This window comes from Melospiza melodia, chromosome 9, assembly GCF_035770615.1.
Source record: "Melospiza melodia melodia isolate bMelMel2 chromosome 9, bMelMel2.pri, whole genome shotgun sequence".
Taxonomy (NCBI): domain Eukaryota; kingdom Metazoa; phylum Chordata; class Aves; order Passeriformes; family Passerellidae; genus Melospiza; species Melospiza melodia.
Genome location: NC_086202.1, coordinates 2,720,838 through 2,741,176, shown reverse-complemented (window position 1 = coordinate 2,741,176; position 20,339 = coordinate 2,720,838). Strand labels below are relative to the sequence as shown.

The window sequence follows — 20,339 nt, the reverse complement described above, 5'->3', positions numbered from 1 at the left end:
AACTATAACATAAATAAAAATATTAAAGATGTAAGTCTAAACACAAACTGTTGTCTTGAATACCTTCAATCCCAACCTCAACAAAAGTAAGAAAAAAACCCCAAAACCAACAGGAGGGTTGTGTAACAGCCCCTCCCTGCTGCCCCAGCCCAGGCAATTCCTCACTAATTGAAATTGCTTCTCCCCAGCTGACCCAGAGCCACACGGATTAAACCAGATTTCGGAATGCTAATTACACGACATCATTTTCCCAATTATTGTTAAAATTGGATTATGTACTGGGAGATGGGGTGTTTGAAGCAGCCACTAATGAGCAAATCATGCATAAAAAACCTGGTTTGTTATGTTGGTGACTGAACAAAATAAGGTCACAGGCGTGAAGTCGTGTCCAAATAAACAAAAGAAACCAAAGAGGTTCCAAGAGTAGCACCAAGCTGGAATTTAGGGAGCTTCAAAAGCCATGGCAGAGCCAGAGAATGGATTTTTCTTCCTTTTTCTCCCATTGTCCATTGCTGGCTAAAGCTGTTTCTGGGTTATTGGGTGTTTCAGGGTATTTTCCCAAGGAATCATTATGTTATCTCAGTGACCGAGCTGCTTATAATCCATTTTCAGAAGTTTCTGTGGAGCTTAAGAACATAAATCTGATTATCAGAGAGACTCCACTATTGCATTTTCCTCAGCTTGCCCCACCTTTCTGATGCAATCAAGAGTGACACAGAAATTTAATTGCTCCAAGTAGTCTCTGTATTGCAGAACTCTTTAGATTCCCAGCACAAATATCATAACTCTGGTTTTAGGCCCTCTGTACTTTCCTGGCTGAACAGTTTTGCTGTGGTTCCAAGGCAGTTCAGGAGAATATTCCAAATGGGTTTCCAATCCCTGAATAAATAATAATAAATAAATAAACTGGAGATCTATCAATCCACACCTGTCTGACTATCCACCATCACACTGCCTGGAAACATTCATTGCTAATTTATCCCCAATATCCTTATAATTCAATTTCACAGCCAATTTCAGTGCTGGTTTTTTGGGTTTTTTTTTTTTCCCTCATGAATTTGAGACAAATATTGCTTTAAAGACCAACCAAAAAACACAACAGAAATCAAGTCATGTATGCAGTTTAAAAAAACCCAAAGTTTCCAGAGTACTTGCTCCAAAGATTCCAATTTAGTCTACAAATAGGAAATAATATTCCTCCCTTCTCAACAATCCAGAATGTTTGAGTCAAAATGGGCCATGCTTTAGGTTTAATTTTTTTAAGTATCATTCCTAACAGAGAAACTCTGAGCTCCTTGAAATAACCCTTTTTTTCTCTTCAAAGGACATAAATTTAAAAAAAGTTTTTAAAAACTCAGGATATTTTTACTCCCTGGGCTGATAAAGCCAGTGAGTTGTTCACTGTTCTTTCCTCCTTCACAAATCTCCTTACCAGTCTCTCTTGGCTACAATTTAAAAAAAAATCTCAAACAATTACTGAGATAATTATTTTGTGATGTAAAAATTCTGTTCTAAGTTTGAAACTTACGTTACAAGTCTATTCTGATATTAAAAAGAAGACATAGAGCAAGAAAATAATGAAATTACAATGCACTTTGTAGCAACAATGAATATCTTTTGAGTCAATCTCCCATTTACATTTTTAAATTCTTTTCTTTGGTAAAGCTTAAGACAAGACTTCCATAGCAACAGAGACAAGGTCTGGCTCCCACTGCAAGGAATCCTAACAAAAAATGTAGTAAGAAAAAACCAGGGGGTGATTATTTATTTTTAAGTTATTTGAATGAGGCACATTAACCTCAATTAAAAAAAAAAAAAAATCAGTGTTTTTCATCAGCCCAGCCATCAATCAAAATAAAATAACATATTCTGTTAATTGCTCTCTGTTATTCTCACGGTTTCAGGGGAGTGCAGGGGAAGAGGGAAATTCTTGTTGGGTTTAGTTTTTTTTTTTTTTAATTGACTTCCTCTGATCTCAGTGCTTTTCTGGAGGTTCAGCAGCAGATCCAGGTTCTGGCAGTGAGTTTTTATCAGCCTGGGTGGGACAAGATGAGCTTTAAGGTCCCTCCCAACACAAACCATTCCATGATTCTGTGGTGACATTCCTTTGGCTCTTGTGCCTGGCAGTGCTAGTTGCCTTTGACAGTGAGTTTTGGAGAAAAGCAAAGCTGTCCCCGCAATGAAACAACTCAAATAAAAAAATTCAGTGGTCTTTTTTTCTCTGATAATATTAATTTCCATAGTTCCAGGTTAAATGGAACCTGTTTAGGGTTTTCAAGCTGCTGTAGGGATAGGAGGAAGGTGGTCACCTGCTCCCAGACCATCAGGGTGGGCTCTGGTCCCCACCACATGTTTTCCCACAGGATTTACTTTTTCCTGCACTGGTGACTTTCATGGAGCTCAGTCCTGAGGATTTCTCTGAGGCAAATGAGATGGAGGAGATGGCAGAGCATTGGCTTCAGTGCCAACATTTTGCATCCACTGAAAGGACTAACTCACTTCTGCTCTTTGTTTTCTCCTTGTTTCTGTCTAACATTACTCCTTTCTGCTTCCTGTTTGCTTTTTAAATTATATCCTCAATAACTGCATATGCAAACCCTATAAATGTTTTTTTCCCCATTACATTTTACCTTCTAGGTAACAGAGCACTGCTTTTCCTGCCTTTCTGGTAAAACTTTAAAAAAGCCCCACTGTTTGAGGCAATAAATAATAAATAATAAAAAATTTTAGTGGTCTTCTTTTCTCATTGATTATTTCAGTTTCCAATAAATAATGGTTCCTGAGACCCTTAAAAAGGAACAAAACCAGAAAACCTATTGCTACCTGCTGTTCCTTCCCTGCACATCACCTCTCTGCCCCTAATCTGTACCTTTAGGACCAGAACTTGGCAAACCAGGCCCAGCAGAGCTGGAGGTGTGGGAGCAGGGGCTTACAAAGGCAGAAACTCCCTGGCCAGCAGCAGGGAGGGATTGTGGCTGGAACAAGGAGTTGCATAACTCTCATCTGTTGTGTGTATTTTTCCATGGTCCTTGGAGGCTCCGTGAGGGCACCGTGAGGGAGATGTCAGGCAGAGAGCAGGAGGGATCAGTTTAGAGTAGAATAAGGGCAGTCTGCAAAAACAACCTCTCCATGCCATCAGGGAAGTCACTGCCTGTCAGAGGAAATGCAGAATTGTTTGGCTTGGAAAGGCTCATAAAGATAATTCACTTCCAACCTCCTGCCATGGCAGGGACACCTCCCACTGTCCCAGGTGCTCCCAGCCCCAGTGTCCAACCTGACCTTGGGCCCTGCCAGGGATCCAGGGACAGCCACAGCAAATCTGGGAATTCTGTCCCATCCCTTCCCCACCTTCACAGGGAGCAATTCCTAATTCCCAAAATCCCCTCTAAATCAACCCCTTGTCAGCTTAAAGCCATTCCCTGTGTCCTGTCCCTCCATCCCTGTCCCCAGCCCCTCTGCAGCTCTCCTGGAGCCCCTTCAGGCCCTGCAGGGGCTCTGAGCTCTCCCTGGAGCTGCTCCTGTCCAGGTGAGCACCCCCAGGTGTCCCAGCCTGGCTCCAGAGGGGCTCAGAGCAGCCTCCTCTGTCATTTGGACAATTTCAGAGTGGCCTCCTCTGTCATTTGGACAATTGCTCAGATCTTCAGCAGTTTGAAGTGAAGGCCCCATGCAAAAGTCCACTTTGGCTGTGGTTCTTACACACCCTGTGCCTCTTATTTAGCTCTTAATTAACCTCATGGCAAAGTATGACCAGGCTGTCCCACAGAGGTGACACTGGTGCCATCCCACCCCAAATCCCAACAGAGCTGGGTTTGCCAACACTTTCTGCTGGCACAGAATGGAAATTACCTACCTCTCACTTGTGCCACTGTGTTTCCTGATACCACTGAGCTGCTACAGTTATTTTTTTAAAGTGGTTTGAAAGAAAAGACTGTCATCAATATTTAAAATTAATATTTTCCATGAAAATTTAATTGTGTGCCATGGTGGTTTTAATCTAATCTAGTCAGCAATCTTCACATAGTCCCAAAAGGCAGCAACAGCATCCCAAGTGACCAATTTTTTCCCTTGCATTTTCTTTGCTTTTGTACTACTTTATCATTTAACAATGTTTTGTTTAGAAACCCAGATTTACCTTCTGCCTCATCATTGCTGTTCCATTATGCTCTTTATGTGTAAACAGAGTGTACTTCAAAGAGCATATATCATTATTAATAGTTAATAAAAGAAATGGAAATAAAAGCTGCACAAGCTGGTCCTGTAGCTGGGAAGCAATTCCCTGCACTTTATGGGAAAGGCTTTCCTTCCTGCTAGATGTCCTTGATGACTCTTGCAGGGACATAAAAACAACCCCCTATTATTGCACTTACTGATATATAATCTTCAAATAATGAGCAACAGGATGAAAACAACTCAAAGAAGCCTCCTGGAGCATTTTCCCCCTGCCTTGCCAAGGCCAGCAGTTTCCCTTGATGAAGGGTTAGAGGATCAGAGTCCCAATAAGCAGTTAGCTGTGGAATTGAATCCATGACACATCCTTCTCCTCTCCCCTGAGCTAGCTCTGCCACCAAATGAACCTGGGATATTGATGACTTCAAAGGAACTGCCAAAATGAAGCAACAAGCCACGATCAGCCAATATTCCTAAATACTCTGTGACAGAATTACCTTCAGAGAGGGAAGGTTTGGAGTCTGTAGTATTTTATTATAAAGTGTAATGAAGCCTACAGGGTCCTGTGCCCACCATGCCCAAAGCAGCTGCACGGGAGAGGTGAAATCCAATTTATTCCCATTTTTGTGATCAGTTCTTAGCTCAGCAGGAGATACTGTTTGTCATTTATAATCCAGTCCCCACGAGCCACAGGACTTGTGTGGTTTCCATGAATCCCATCAGCTCCCTGAGGTCCTGCTGGGAATGGGTCTCCTGGTGCAAGGCAGTCCCCAAACATTTGTATAAATGACATTTTTGAGGCTGGATTTCCCGGTGCACTGCATGCACACCCTCATTGCCATTCCATGGGTACAGCCAATGAGGAGCTGCCTGTTATCCCATTGGGAATTGAGCAGGAGTCCTTGATCAAAGGACAAATACCTTTATATTCAGTGATTCCCAAATCATTCTCTTGGGAAGCTTTACCACCAGCAGATGGTTTTGGTGGTGGGATATTTCTTTAGCTGCCCATATTGCTCTCCTCTCATCAATGACAGGCTCGTTTTCCTTCTACTTAATTAAGACTACCTTCAAAGAGACCCTTTTATAAACAAATTAGGGCTATCTGACTCAGAGTTTAAAATGGAGCAGTGTTTGATCAATACAATCGACTGGAGAGATCTAAACTCATCTCTGGGATACTCTGTTCCTGTCTTGGAAAGTTTTTAATGCCTCACTGAAGCAGAGGTTGAAGTGTGTGGCAGCCTCTGGCCTCTTACAACATTAACTGGGCACTTTTAAATGAGGCAAATAGCACTGGAAAACCTTCCAGTGGAGCCATTCCCTTGAAATAACGCTGTGTGGAATGCTGGTGGAAAGCCTGGAATGCTTTTAGGAGGATCAGGGATCATGGACAAGATGATGCTGGCAACAAGACAAACACTTGTGTATTTTTAGCTTCCACAGGATGCAGTTTGGCATTACAAGAAAAATCACAGAAAAAAAAAAAGAAAATCACAGATAAAAAGGAAATCACAGATAAAAAAGAAATTACAGAACTGTTCAACCATCCATCCATCCATCCATCCATCATCCATCCGTCCATCCATCCATCCATCCATCATCCATCCGTCCATCCATCCATCCATCCATCCATCCATCCATCCATCCATCCATCCATCCATCCTCCATCCATCCTCCATCCATCCATCCATCCATCCATCCATCCATCCATCCATCCATCCATCCATCCATCATCCATCCATCCATCCATCCATCCATCCATCCATCCATCCATCCATCCATCCATCCATCCATCATCCATCCATCATCCATCCATCCCTCCCTTAACACCAAGACTGAACTGGAAACACCTTTAATTTATTTTTGTTGTCACAGCAGGAAGTTCAGATCGAGCATGTGAAGATCTATGGAGATTCAGATCCAATGGATAAGATAAACAATTAATTTATATTTCTTGAATGGAATGCAGCCTTGTAGCCTAAATGAGCTTGACTCTCATTTGGGATGCTTTAATATAAAACATTACAGGCTTGTCTGCATTACAAAAAATATAGATTGCAGTGTATCAGTGAATTTAAAGAAATTTTAAATATTTCCTCCAGAAGAACTTCTCCAATTGATGTATTCTGAATATTTTGTCCATGTGTGTGAACTTCCTAACTAGGGAATCTGCATTCCTTCACACATCCCTTATATTCATTCCAAGAAGCAGACAGCACAGCACTGCACAGGCTTTAATAAAAAGGACCTAATTACACTGCAAACCTATGAGCAAAATCAGCCTGGAGAAGGAGCAGAAGAAAGCAGCAAAACCAAAGTACCTGAAGAGTTACCAGACACACAGAAATTACATCTCTGTCTCACTAATTCAATCCTGCCACCTAATTCCTGACAGTAACTAACAATTTCTTGATAGCTGTCCACCAGTTCACCAGGAAATTCTCTTGTTCTGGAGAAAAAAATAGTCAGCTGCTCCTTAGTAGACTTAGAAAAACACTCACAATGTCTGTGAATCTCTAGTCTCTTCTTTCTCTTTTTATTCAGTATAAAATGCCCTTTTTGCTAAAGAAAAATTAGAGTTTATGGATAGAACTCCTGTACTTCCCACATTTGGGAATAAAGGATTGTGTTTCAGTCTGCACTGGGATCCATTTCTACCCCGTGCCAGTAATCATGTCAATGTGATATTGATACCATACATTTTTGGATGGTTAATTTAGTTCAGCTTTATCTGTGCCAAGATATCAAGCTGATAATTGATCTCCAGCTTTGTTCTGCAGCATTAATTAAGTTTTAGAAAAGCTTACAGATCAATTTATTTGAGTTAATGCAAATCTGCACCTAGAACAACACGGCTCAGATATTTATCACTCTGCTGTTAGTCCCTTCTCATGCCTCAGCAATTCAGGTTTACATCTGGTTCAAGTTTCTCTAATCTAAAATAAACCAGCATGAAAAAGCATTTGATTTCTCATTTAGATTCCCGATAGCCTTTTATTGCAAAGATAACATCCCTTGTCTGATTTGAAATGGTGAAATTCTTGGGTCAAAAATAATGAATAAAATGTTGGCACTCCTGAGTTTTTACAACTAACCTGAATTTTATTGGTCTTAATTAAAAGGAAATTGGGGTTCTTTTCCACATGAGAGATAATATAGCATTATTTGAGTTGTGCTACAATTGTCATTAATTTCTATGCCCTAAAAATATTGACTTCAAAGACATTGAAAGGTTGATGTGAAAAGCTCCTCACTGTGAGGACCTGGCTTGACTTTGCTCTTGCACAGCCCCTCAGCTGAGGATGAAGATAAAACCAGCTCAGGCCAAATCAAATCAGCTGCAGCAGCACCAGGTTTGTTTATCTTTTCTTAAAATGCAACGGATGGCTGTTTTCAGGTGGATTTATCAGGGAATGGTTTGGGTTGGAAGGGAATTTAAAGTTCATCCAGTGCCACCCAAGGACATCTTCCACTGTCCCAGGATGCTCCAAGCTCTGTCCAGCCTGGCCTTGGGCACTGCCAGGGATCCAGGGGCAGCCACAGCTGCTCTGGGAATTCCACCCCACCCTCACAGAGAACAATTCCTTCCCAAAATCCCATCTGAATCTACCCATTGTCAGCTTAAAGCATTCCCTGTGTCCTGTCCCTCCAGGCCTTGTCCCCATTCCCTCTCCAGCTCTCCTGGAGCCCCTTCAGGCCCTGGAAGGCCTCTGAGCTCTCCCTGGAGCCTTCTCCTCTCCAGGCTGAACAATCGGTGCCCTTACAGCAGGATGTGGATCCTGCTCATGGATCTGTGCTTTACAGAGGCCTTTTGTTCCATTTTTTGAGTTTAAACAAAGCTTCCATTTTCTCCAATCACGCCCAGGTGCTGAAGAGTTACAACTCCAAAACATCCCTCGATTTTCCCACAAACCTTTTTTTGCAGAGTCACGGTTTTCTCAGTTTTGTTTCAGAGCATTTAAACACATTTAAAGCTGAGCTGGTCACAATGACCTTTCAGCACAGCATGCAGAAAACTCTGCATCGGGAAACACTTTTTATTGACTGTTGCACGTTTCCCAAGTACTCAGTCAATACTTTGCAGAATTTCTCTAACAAATCTTCAATATGGGGATGGATACATTTGCCCACCTCAAAATTTTTGCTGAAGGCAACTTGGATTTTCCTTAGCCTGTATCTGGTATAATTTTCTATCAAGGATGATAAAAGGGAGGATAAAAAAGAGTTTGTAAAACATGAACTCACTGTATTTTTCATGAGAGGATTTTTATGTACATTGTGTTAGGTCAATGAGGTGTGATTTTTTGCCTAATTAACAGAGCACGACACTACTAATTAATCAGATGAGATATGCCAATAGGGCCCTCTTTATCAGAAGCAGAGAAAATGGCTTTAGGAATTTTCCCAAAATCTTAAAATCTGGAGTTTTGATAATGTGAGATGCTTCTGCCAAGCCTTTGGGTAACTCCCCATAGCCAGGACTGCCTTCAGCAGCAAAAAGGGTGAGAGTTTTCCTGAGGAAATTGGTGAGGTTTTGCCATGTGGATCCCACTTTTCTATTTCTATACTTGTCCTTTCCTGAACATTTCAGTGGGGTTTTTTCCCTTGCACAGCTGCCTCATCCAAACCCCCTGTAGATCCTGCTCTGTATTGATTGTGTTCATAGTACAAAATGCTGACTGAAGGAATAGAATAAAACTCCACTCCTCCTGGCTTTTCCTGATTTCCATTGGTTCAGCAAGGTCAGAGGAAAATGCCCAATTCCACCTTCTAAATAAGAGTTGTTTGGGAATTGGAGAAGGTTCAGATTGTGACAAACATCATGGGCTGCTGCTCAAAAAGCTCCACAGCTCGAGAGATTGGCACAACCAGCAAATTCAGGGCTTGGACACTGATTTTTGGGTTTTCCTATTTGTGATAATTTTAATCTGGATTTGGGAATGTGTCTCAAGTGCTTCCCTTTTTTTATCTATGAAAATCAATAATCATGGAAGCACAGAATGGTTTGGATTGGAAGAGTCCTTAAAGAACATCCAGTCCCCGTGCAGGAACAAATTCCACAATCCCAGAGTGTTCCAAGCCCCAGTGTCCAACCTGGCCTTGGGCACTGCCAGGGATCCAGGGGCAGCCACAGCTGTGCCAGGCCCTTACACTCTAACAGCCAAAAATTCCTTCCCAATGTCTCATCTATCCCTGCCCTCTGGCAGTAGGAGCCTTCTCCTTCTCCTTCTCCTTCTCCTTCTCCTTCTCCTTCTCCTTCTCCTTCTCCTTCTCCTTCTCCTTCTCCTTCTCCTTCTCCTTCTCCTTCTCCTTCTCCTTCTCCTTCTCCTTCTCCTTCTCCTTCTCCCTTCTCCTTCTCCTTCACCTGTCATTCCAGCTCCTTGTAAAGAGTCTCTTTCAATCTTTTTGCTCCTTTCAGTCACTGGAAGACCACAATTAGGTCACCCCAAAGCTTCTTTTTTTCCTGGTGAACAATCCCAGCTCTCCCAGCCTTTCCTCACAGCAGAGCAGCTCCATCCCTCTGATCCATTGATGGTTTCCTCTTGCCTGGCTCCAGCACCTCCATGTCCTTCCTGTGCTGGGAACCCAGAGGTGGAGGCAGAACTCAACAGAAAATCCTAATTCCAGGATTTAGCAGTGCCTGCAAAGCAGCACAGCTCCTTCTTTAGCTCTCAGCTGGTGGGGTGAGAGTGGGTGAGGAAACAGCTACACCACACATCACTCCAATCTCCATGAATTGAGCTGCAATTTGTATGTCCTACCTGGACTTCCAGTTGGATATTTATTTTCCCAAATTAGCTTAGCCACAGTAGTGGTGCAGGTTCCCATTTCTATATTTGATGGGGGTTTTTAGTATGCAGCTTGAAAACTGGGAATAAGACAGCTGAAATAAAGGAAAAAAAAAACCCTCCAGCTTCCTCTGGCTGTAATACCTAAGGCAAAAGACCCTCTTTGAAGCAATAAAATGTTTCAGCACGATGTGGAAGGCAGGATGTGCTGAGGGAGGTGGTGCAAACATCCTCTGTTCCTCCTCAGCTGCTCGCAAAATGAGGGACAGACATAAGGAAGAGCCTGAGCTGCTCCCTCTGGCACAAGTTGGACATGAAAGAACCTTTTATACCAAAAGAGAAATTATAATTTTCCTCCTTGGAAAGGAAAACTTGTTTCTCTGTCCATGGCAGGGGGTTGGATGGTCTTTAAGGTCCCTTCCAACCCAAACCATTCTGGGAGTGATCCTGTGATTCCTGGTTTCTTGTACAAAATACTCTGTGATGCTTTTTGCATGAACGACTATAAAATGTTCTATTCTTCAGCTTTTACTGACAATTTTGTCCCTCTGGAACAAAAGATTAATTTACATTTTTCCTATTAATAGGCAAATTTTTACAGTGCCTGCACCACTGTAGAAAAGGGGCAGCACAGCATTATTTTTTTGTCTGCTTACTCAATTATTGTGGGAGAAATAAGCTATTTTAGAGATGTCTTCCAAAGTAGGTCAGGACAGAACAAGAGAAGAAGTCTGTGAGTACCTTTCCAAAAATAAGTGATATCCCCTGATCTGAGTGCCTGAAAACCTCATTGGCTGCAGCACTGCATTTAGAGGGCTGTTAATTAGGAGTGAAAAATTAATTACCTTCCTCTGTCTGCTCTGGGGCTGGAGGTGCTGCTGGCAGATGGGCAGGGCTGCACCAGCCCTCGTGGTGGCAAAGGTGATTGAGTTTAGACTATTCTGTGTTTCTCATTTTCCTCTTTTTAGGTTGTTTTGGATCATTTAGTAAAGATTCATCTCCTTCCAGAGCAGTCTGTTGATGAAGCCACCAAGTGGGATGCTGAATGCTTTTAATAAGATTTTGACTGAGGTTGGGTTTTTTGTGGGGTTGGTGTTTTTCCTTTCAAACTTTGGAGTGTCACTGGGCTTTTTAAGATCTCCACAGATCTGAGCCTTGGTTTCTCTCTGCTTCAGTTCCCTGCCTGTAAAGAAGATTAATCACATTTCCCCATCTCACAGGAGCATTGTGTAAATGAATCCATAAAAAGATTGCCAGCTGTCCCTATATCATTTAACAGGAAAATATGGGTACCAAAAACAAACATCCAGAAGCCTTCCTGGCCAGAGCAGAGAAACACAAAGAATATTTTTCCATGCCAGCAGCCAGCAAGTAATTTTGAGTGTGAGCAATTCTTTCCTTCAGAGACAAGCACCAAACACATGAGCTGTGGATTTAACTGGAAATGTGGAGTTATCAAGTGTTCCACCAAGCCTGGGGCTGTTCTTGCTCATTAATCCAGATTTTGGCATAGAAGGGATCAGGAAATTGTTTTATTATTTTTTACTCTTCTTCCTTCCCAGTCCATCTTCCATTAATGAGAGTCTCCAAAGCATTTGGAACAAGGCAGGCACCAGGAATTAATTCCCCTGATAACGTGGATTGCTGGCACTGGTGTGGTGTTGCCAAAGCACCACTGCAGGTCTGTTCTTGACATTGTGCTCCTAAAAGTGAGTGGCTGCACTCTGGCCTTTGCTTTCCTGCTCTTGAAGTTTTATAATAAATTTAATTTAATTTAATTTAATTTAATTTAATTTAATTTAATTTAATTTAATTTATTTTTTCCTTGATTTGTTTTGATTTTACTTATTTTAATTTCTTTTTGCTTTATGATGAAACACTGCTCCAAGCCCCAGCAGCTGCACCTGAGCTTGTAGGTGTTTTGACTAAATGCATCCCACACATTCAAACTCTAGAGAATAATTAATAAGGCTTCATTTATTAAATATCTGCATACCTATAATTATCTTAACCCAGTGATTTTGGAGTCAATAATTTTTTGGTTGACCTGATGGTGATTTTAATGGAATTGCTGCTCCTGACCGACACTTCACTGTAAATAGAGGAAAAACAAGGAACTTCCTCTCTTCTCTGCAGCCCTGCAGACCCAAATATATCAGCTAAAATATTTATGTCTCTGAAAACTTAAAATTAGAATTTTGAGTGTCCCACAATTCATAGAGGGATTTTTTTGGGAAGTATTTTGTAAGGTGTTTTGTGTTGGAGCAAAACCAAGGACTTCAAGGTCCTGGAAGTCTGAGTGAGCTTTGACTAAGCTGAAAAGCTCCTTGCTGGAATTGCTGTTGTCATGTCCACATGAAGATTAAGCCAATGACATCCTGGCACTGTGGCTTTTAAGAGGTTCCTTTACTATACAGCAAATTTATCTGACTGCTTTGGAGGTTTCACCAAGTTCTAGCTCCTTTTGAGGCATTTCTGCTCAGTTATCAGCAAAAGCTTGGCTTTTCAATATTCCAAAGACTTGTGGAAAAGCCATTTACTCTCGTGCTTCCTCCTGTCTTAGGTTATCTGTGTTCACTGGGTAGTTTTCTTTATCCCTTCCACAGCCAATCCTCCCTCCAGGAGATCTCTTCTGTTCATGGGCCATTAATTACTAATTATCTTCTGTCCATGGCCACTGAGTGTCCCTGCAGGGCTGATCCAATCCCACCATCCCATGGGGAGATGCTCCGCCCAGGGGAGGAGCCAAGCATTCCTGCCTGGATCCAATCTGAGCTTTGGGACACCCCAGCAGCCTCTGCCCCCTGCATTGCCAGAGGAGCAGCTTTCTGCTGCCCTGCATGGCCAGAGGGAGCCCAGGCCCATCTGCAGCAGCCCTGGAGCTGCAGAGGAAAACTCCCCCCTTGTGCAGGATCCCTGCTGCAGCAGAGCCACAGCTGGCACTGCAGGAGGGTTGCAGCCACCATTGAATGAAATCGGGATATTTCATTCATTATATGCTGCCACCACCCTGACACACAGGGGGACAGGGCATATTCTGACTCTGGCAGTGTTGTTTTGTATTTCTGCATTTTTATTTTGTTTTATTTTATTTTATTTTTATTTTCTTCCCTAGTAAAGAACTGTTATTCACATTCCCATATCTTTGCCCGAGAGCCCCTTAATTTCAAAATTATAACAATTCAGAGGGAGGGGGTTTGCATTTTCCATTTCAGGGAAGGCTCCTGCCTTCCTTAGCAGACACCTGGCTTTTCCAACCAAGGCACCTCCACAGCTCCTCAATTCCTTCCCAGTTCCTCCTGGCTGGGATGAAAGCAGGGATCAGGAGAGGTCTCAGCTTGGAGATGTTTTGTAGCAAAGCCCTTCCTTACCTTGTCAGGTGAAATGATCATTGCACTGTCAAGCAAATGACACATCCACTCTCAGCCCTGCAGCTGCTTTATTTAGCAGGGGACTTGTTTAATCCAGCAAACTCCTGCTCTCCTCACATCCACCAGCCCTCACATGCTGGGAGAACAGCCCAAAAAATTCTGCTTTTCCTTTTTTCCTAGCTTTGACTTTGAGTAAGAGCAAGAAGGCTGCAAGAATAAATAGCCTTGACTTTGAGTAAGGAGAAGACTTTAAATAAACCTTCAGATTTCCTTTAGATTTTCTTCTTTCAAAAGAAAACTCTACAAATCCTCACCTTTAAAGTACAACATTCCTTTTTCTTTTTTCATTTTGCTGCCAAATAAGGGAAAAAGAACATTTTTGCACAAAAAAATGGCGTGCACATAATTTCAATCCCATTTATCTGTAAATGTTCTGTATCAAGACGTGGCTTTATTGCTTTGCAGCCCTATCAGACAAGGTTTTAACAAAAACTGCCATTGCACAGGTACTTGGGAAAAGCTTCCAACATCCTCATTGTGGATTTGATGTGCGTGGGGATCGTCATTGCCTGAGTGGAGACCCAAACTGAGGCGTTTAAGGAGCTCTTTCTTGTCTTCAAATAGGCTTGCTGGGTGTCTTAAACTGAGATAAGCACCCCAAGTGATTTATCTTCAAAGAGTTTGGCCACTTAATGTGAATTTTTGTCATTTAAATTTCCAGTAATTCCTGCAGTTGGTGGATTAGGAGCGATTTCCTCCGGAATTGTGCAATCAACTCTACCCCAACCACTTTATACCTTTATCAAAACCACTTGAAACCTTCAATCCTCTGACAGTGAGAAGGAAATTTATGACTGGCTGTATTCTAAAGAAAGGTCGTTTGTACATCCCTGAGCAAGGCCCTGCCAGCTCTCAAAGAGACACAGAAAGGTCTTTGAGCTCCTGTCATCTCTGGGAATAACAGCATCAATATGCACCGAGGTTAATGCCTCACAAAGGAGCAGGAATCTGCATATTACATTTATCAAAAGATGTGTAAATGAGCCGTATAGGAGTCTCCTACAATGCCCTGCATAATTTATTCCGTGTACAATGAAGAGCTGATCAGATTTCACGCATGTTTACTTTGGGGAAGATAACTGCTGGAGTGTCTGAACCAGCCATGGAATACAAATATGGTTCAAAGTAATGTGTTTATCTACCTGACATTTTAATCTTGAAAACTTTCTTATTCCCATTGTTTTGACAGAGAGGTTCCCTTTTGTGAGAATAATCTCTGCCCAGCACTGGAGGACTTGCTTTGTTGGAGACACACAATATATCTGGGGGTTTATTAGATATGCAGAAGTGAAACAAAAGGCCCATGCTGGCACCATTTATATTTCTGATATGGTTTATTTTCTTTCTCAAACTTTGAAGGAGAGGAAAATTAATTGAACCTGAAGTTTTAGAAACAGAGAAATCCTGGTTTCATAACTCAGAGGCAAAGTGCAGAGCCTCATGCTGCAATCTTGCTCCTTGAGCAAGGTCCTTGACAAGTCAAGTTGGGCCCTTGTACATCCATTTCCCTCTCCTAATTCTAACCAGCTCACATTTATCCTCTCAGCGTGAGTATTAGCTAAGAGAAACACGCAATTTAAACTTTTTATAGCTCAATTTCACATTGCTTAGCCATCAGTTAGTGACCAACTTCCCCCACAATTAAATATTCTGATTTCAACATCTGGACGTTTTTACTGCAATTCTGAATTTACCCTCGTCTTTACCTTAGATTTGCTGGCTGTTTTGTCTTTGTTCTGCAGGGTCTGGCAGGTGCAGATGAAGCTTTCCAGCTTTGCTCTTGCAGTTATTCCAGAGCCTTGCCCCTCAGCGTGTGAGCGTTGGCGGATCCCGTGCGAGAGGATGGGAGCTGCTCTCTGCTGAGCCCATTTCCAGCATCCCCTGGAGACTCTGAGCTTCCCAAAGCCTCCATGCTGGAGGGAGCCCTGCTGCTGTCAGCGAGCTCAGCGCAGGAACAGACCCTGCTTTGTTCTCCCTTCAGGTGCTGAGGGCTCTTTGGAGCTGCTGTTCAACTCCTGCTTTGCCCTCCCCGCGCAATTCCTTTCAATCCACGGGATCAGGTTCTCAAGCCTGCTGGATCTGAAGCTCCGGAGAGAGATTTAGCATTTGGCAAAGGCTCATCCCCAGCAGGACACTGCCCTGCAAGTGCTGGGGAGCACGGCTTGGCCCCTGCTTGTGGGGCTGCTCCATCATCCCACGGGGATCGGGTGTCAAAGGCACGGCCTCATTCCACACCCAGTTACCCTGAACTCAAGGATTTCATTGCTAAACAAGTGTTTCTTAGCCCTCAAATATTGGTTTTAAATAATTCTTAAATATTTTCTAAAAAGCAGAGGACTGGGGTTTTGCAGAACTCTGCCAAACCTTTTTTTCCTTGACGCGATGGATGAATGAATGTACATTTATTTAAAATAACAAAGCTGTTTTCAGAATTCACATTATCATGATCTTTTGTCATCTTCAAGAGGCTGTGTCTGTCTGCTCTGTGGTGCCAAAGCAAACAGTGACAGTTTCAACAGCTGCAGAGCAACAAACCCAACAGGATTGCTGTGGTAGGAGAGATGTGGGGACAAACCAGGGATGACTTTTTAGCAGGGGCTGTTGTGGTAGGAAAAGGTGCAGTGGTCTCAAATGGAAGGAGAGGCAGTTTGGATGGGATGTCAGGAGAAATCCTTCCCTGGGAGGGTGCTGGGCTGGCACAGGGTGCCCAGAGCAGCTGTGGATGCCCCTGGATCCCACGGCCAGGTTGGACATTGGGATTTGGAGCACTCTGGGATAGAGAAAGGTGTCCCTGCCATGGCAGGGGTGATGCTGGACAAGATTTAAGGTTCATTGTCTGTCCCAACCCAAACCATTCTCTGATTCTCTGATTGCACAGGCAAAGAGGGGTCACAGCAACAAAAGGCAGCTGAAACCTCGATTAATACTGTGCTGCTGAAGGGAAGAATTCAGTGCTAAATCCAGGCAGATTCCTTTAGGCACATGAGACAAAAAACAAACAAACAAACAACCACACATCATTTGAAGTGTCTGTTTAAAAAAAAAACCAACTTAAAAAACAACTAAAAGTCTGCTCCTTGAACTGCAGCCTGCAGTGAGTCAGTGTTTGCCCATCCCAGCCTTCACCAGGTGGAACCCAAGGACAGCCAGCACCCGCTTTGCATGGATCTTCTCATCCTCCTGTTGCAAATTTTACACCTTCCCTTTTCCAGCAGCCATGGGAATTAGAGTATAAATAGCATTTCTTCATCAGTTCACAAATGCTCCCCATTAAATGTGCCCAGTTAATGCAGTCACATGGCTTGGGCAATGCCAATCACTCCTGTCAAACAGATTTATGCTACAACATGAATATGTCAGTAACTCTTCATTAAAAAAAAAATAAAAATGGCAGAGAGGGAGACTTCATGAGGGGGAATAGAGCAGCCATGGAAACCACACAGAGATAATGCTGTCCCAGGAGACAAATTTCCTTCCCATATAAATTTAGATGCCTGTATAGGTTTGCACCCCCCCGCTTGAGAGGATCCTGGCTGGTTATTCACCAGCTTGGAGCAGAGATGGGACTGATCATGGATTATATACATTAAAAAAGCAACCCCTGTTGAGGCAGGAGCCCTGAAACACTCGCCTTTTATGTGGGAAAACTGCTACAACAGTGTTTTATTCCCGGAGCCCAATTGCCTCTGTGTGAGTCATCCGAGGAGTTAAGTCAGCAAAAACATTTGTGATAGTACAATGAACCAGCAGAACGGGTTCTGCCACAATGGATGTGTTCAAAAAAAGGGCCCTGTGCTTACTCTGGCTTTACTCACAGCCTGCTGCAAGGTTTGGGGCAGCTGCAGGGCTTGGGTCAGGTAGATTTTGGGATATTTCAGGCATTTTTCTATGCTAAAGTTGAAACCAGGCTGGGAAAACAACAAAAAAAAAAAAAAAAAAAAACCAAAAAACAAAAAACAACAACAACAACAACAAAAACAAAAACAAAACAAAACAAAAAAACAAACAAACAAACAAAAAAAACCAAAAAAAAAAAAAACCAAAAAACCCCCAAAACGGACAAAAAAAAAAAAAAAACAAAAAAAAAAACCCAAAAGAAACAAGCAACAAACAAACAAAAGACCACCAAAAAACCAAAACCATAAAATATGTTTATTATAAAATATAATATATCATAAAATATAGCATTAATTGTAAATAATATATAATATTAATATATAATGATAAAATATAACTTAGCAGCAATAAGTCATATGAATGGGGAAATGCATTCATTCTGTTCCATAATATCAGCAAGTTGGAAGTGTCAAAATTTGGGGTTTCAGTGCTGGAACCACTCCTGGGGCACAGTGGAGGAGAGAGGGTCACCTGCAGTGCAGTGGGTTTGGGGCTGGAGCTTTTATCTACCCAAGAAAATCTGTTCTTTCTGTAAAAAATTTAATTTATCTCTCCTTTTAAGAAGAACATACTCAGTTAATTTTTAGTGTAAAATCCATTTATTTTAGCCCCAGTGCTCAGGGATTAACCTGGTCTTGTTCTCTTGCAATGCAGTGGAACTTGCAGTATTTAATATATGTTTAATCGTTTCAATAATGAATTATTTTAAAAAAGTAAAATAGCTACAGGTGCTCCATGCCAGATGTTTATGCCACTGAAATCTTAATCTATTTTAAGGATGATTTTTAGTCTGTTTTATCAGAGTAACATTCACTGTCATGAAAGATCTTCCACTGCAGGAGATGCAACATTTCTGTGCTTAAACCTCAGGATTACCCTGAATTAATGAACTGATAATTTAGTTTCTTTTGAAATGCTGATAATGTGCATTTTTTTACTTCTAGATACATCATGGGCATAGTCAGGTATGTGATTTGTACAGTTTGAATGTTATTTACAGTAATTTAATTGCTGCATCAGCCAAAAGTTCATCAAGCCTCCCCAGACCTGCTGGGAAACAACAATTCCTTGTTTTTTCCAGGAATATTGATGTGGATCAGCACTTTTTGACACTGTGCGGTTCCAGGTGGGTGTTGAAGGCTGAGAGACAGAGACAAGGGAGGGATCATAATTTCCATGGGAGAGCACGAACTAATTCCTCCTTGGGTTGTTGAATTCTGCAGGACTGAAATCCCGAAGCATTCCCTGAGGAACAGTAATGGCTCCTTGTCATTAAATACCTTGTGAACACTTCCAGTCTGTGTGACTACCAGAAAATCACAGTCACTTCCTGTTTTCTGTATATCATTACCCTGAAATCACTGTCACTTCCTATTTTTCATATATAATTATCATACAATCACAGTCACTTCCTATTTTTCCTGCTTCTCTTTGTCTATTACAGCACCAAAATGTTTTAAAACTTCTAGTGCTTTTAGAATTTTGAACAGAAAATGGGGAGATTTTATCCTCTGGAGAGGATCAAGCCTAAATGTTAAAAGCACCCTGTGCTCTGAAACAAAGAGAGAAGAGTTTTGCTCTCACTGCTCTGATGTTAAGCTGTAAGTGAACTCAGCAATTATTGGATTTAGGAGTTTTTCTTCCACCCTTTTGTCTGAAAACACTCTCCTTCTGCACCTCTCCCAAGGATTTTCCTTGAAAGGCTCCGTAAATCACCAAAATCCTTGGGAGGGGAGGGTTGAAAAAACCCCCTAAAATCCTGTTTAGAATCTCTGGAAAAGTTTTCTCTTCCCAAAACAATTCTGAGCACTCTCCAAACCCCAGAGTGCTGCAATGGCTCAGTGTTTTCCCTCTGGGACAAAGGCAGCTCTGTCCCCAGGATGGAGCCAGCTGTGCAGAGGGGGACAGCCACAGTGGGGTTGGCATCACGGCTCCTCCTGTGCTCCCTGGGGACACAAGGGCTGCCAAAATTCACTTCCAGCTGCCCCTGGGGGCTTTTGTTTGCCCTGAATCGAAGTCATGTCATGATGGATCTGGGTTTGGATTTGGGAGCAGCCAAGTTGGGTGTTGGGGCTGCCCAGCCACAAAATATCCTCCCTGTTGTCCTGTGAGGGTGCTCGCAGGGGTCTTATGTTGAGGGAAGAGACGAGGATCTGACTCCATGTTTCAGAAGGCTGATTTATTATTTTATGATATATATTATATTAAAAATATACTAAAAGAATAGAAGAAAAGGTTTCATCAGAAGGCTGGCTAAGAATAGAATAGGAATGATAACAAAGCTTCTGTCTCGAACTCTCTGTCTGATCCAGCTGTCTGTGATTGGCCATTAATTACAAACAACCCCATGAGACCAATCCCAGATGCACCTGTTGCATTCCACAGCAGCAGATAACCATTGTTTGCATTTTGTTTCTGAGGCCTCCCAGCTTCTCAGGAGAAAAAATCCTAAGGAAAAGATTTTCCATAAAAAGATGTCTGCGACATTGTCCCATCCAAGCATCTCATTGAATCCCAGAAAGGCCACGGCCCTCCACATGAAAGCAATGAAATTATTTATTTGCTGTTAATGAGTTATGAATAATCCATAAACCCACTGTATTTTTGGCTATTTTAACCAAATTCTTGGTTCAGGCAGGAGAAGGAACGCTTTATTACCACTCATAGATTTGGTTTTGCAAACTGCTGGTCTGAGTGTATTTACAATGTACCAAAAATGTGGTGTACAAGCTGCTCCTTGCCAAGAGTAGGACTTGCCCCAGTGAGACACTGCAGCACAGAAGGGGAGAAGACAGAACCCCACCATCCCCAGATCCTCCCTGCTCCCCCTCATGGGAGCTCCATCCTCCTTTGGGCCACACAGGGATCACTGTCAGCCCCCAAACATCCCCAGGACATTTCAAATGGGACCTCTCTGGGCTTTCCTTTGATGGAGAAAATCTCCTTGCAAAGAAAACCCAAGCACAGAACCCATCAGAATAATGTGTGTGCACAGTTGTGAAATTAGAGCACACAGTGAGGTGAGATCATTGTCCTGAGCTCCACTGTTATT

General features: G+C 42.3%; 1 protein-coding gene across 2 annotated transcripts in view; it reads right to left on the bottom strand.

The window, feature by feature from the left end:
- C9H10orf90 (chromosome 9 C10orf90 homolog) overlaps window positions 1–15,691 on the bottom strand; it is a 100,340-nt gene extending 84,649 nt beyond the window's left edge. Inside the window, exon 1 of one of the 2 annotated variants that reach the window (XM_063163005.1) lies at window positions 15,085–15,691. The gene's annotated coding sequence lies outside the window, so the exon portion shown is untranslated. The remainder of the gene's footprint in view (window positions 1–15,084) is intronic. The other variant, XM_063163006.1, reaches the window with a different exon arrangement.
- Window positions 15,692–20,339: the final 4,648 nt, after the last annotated feature.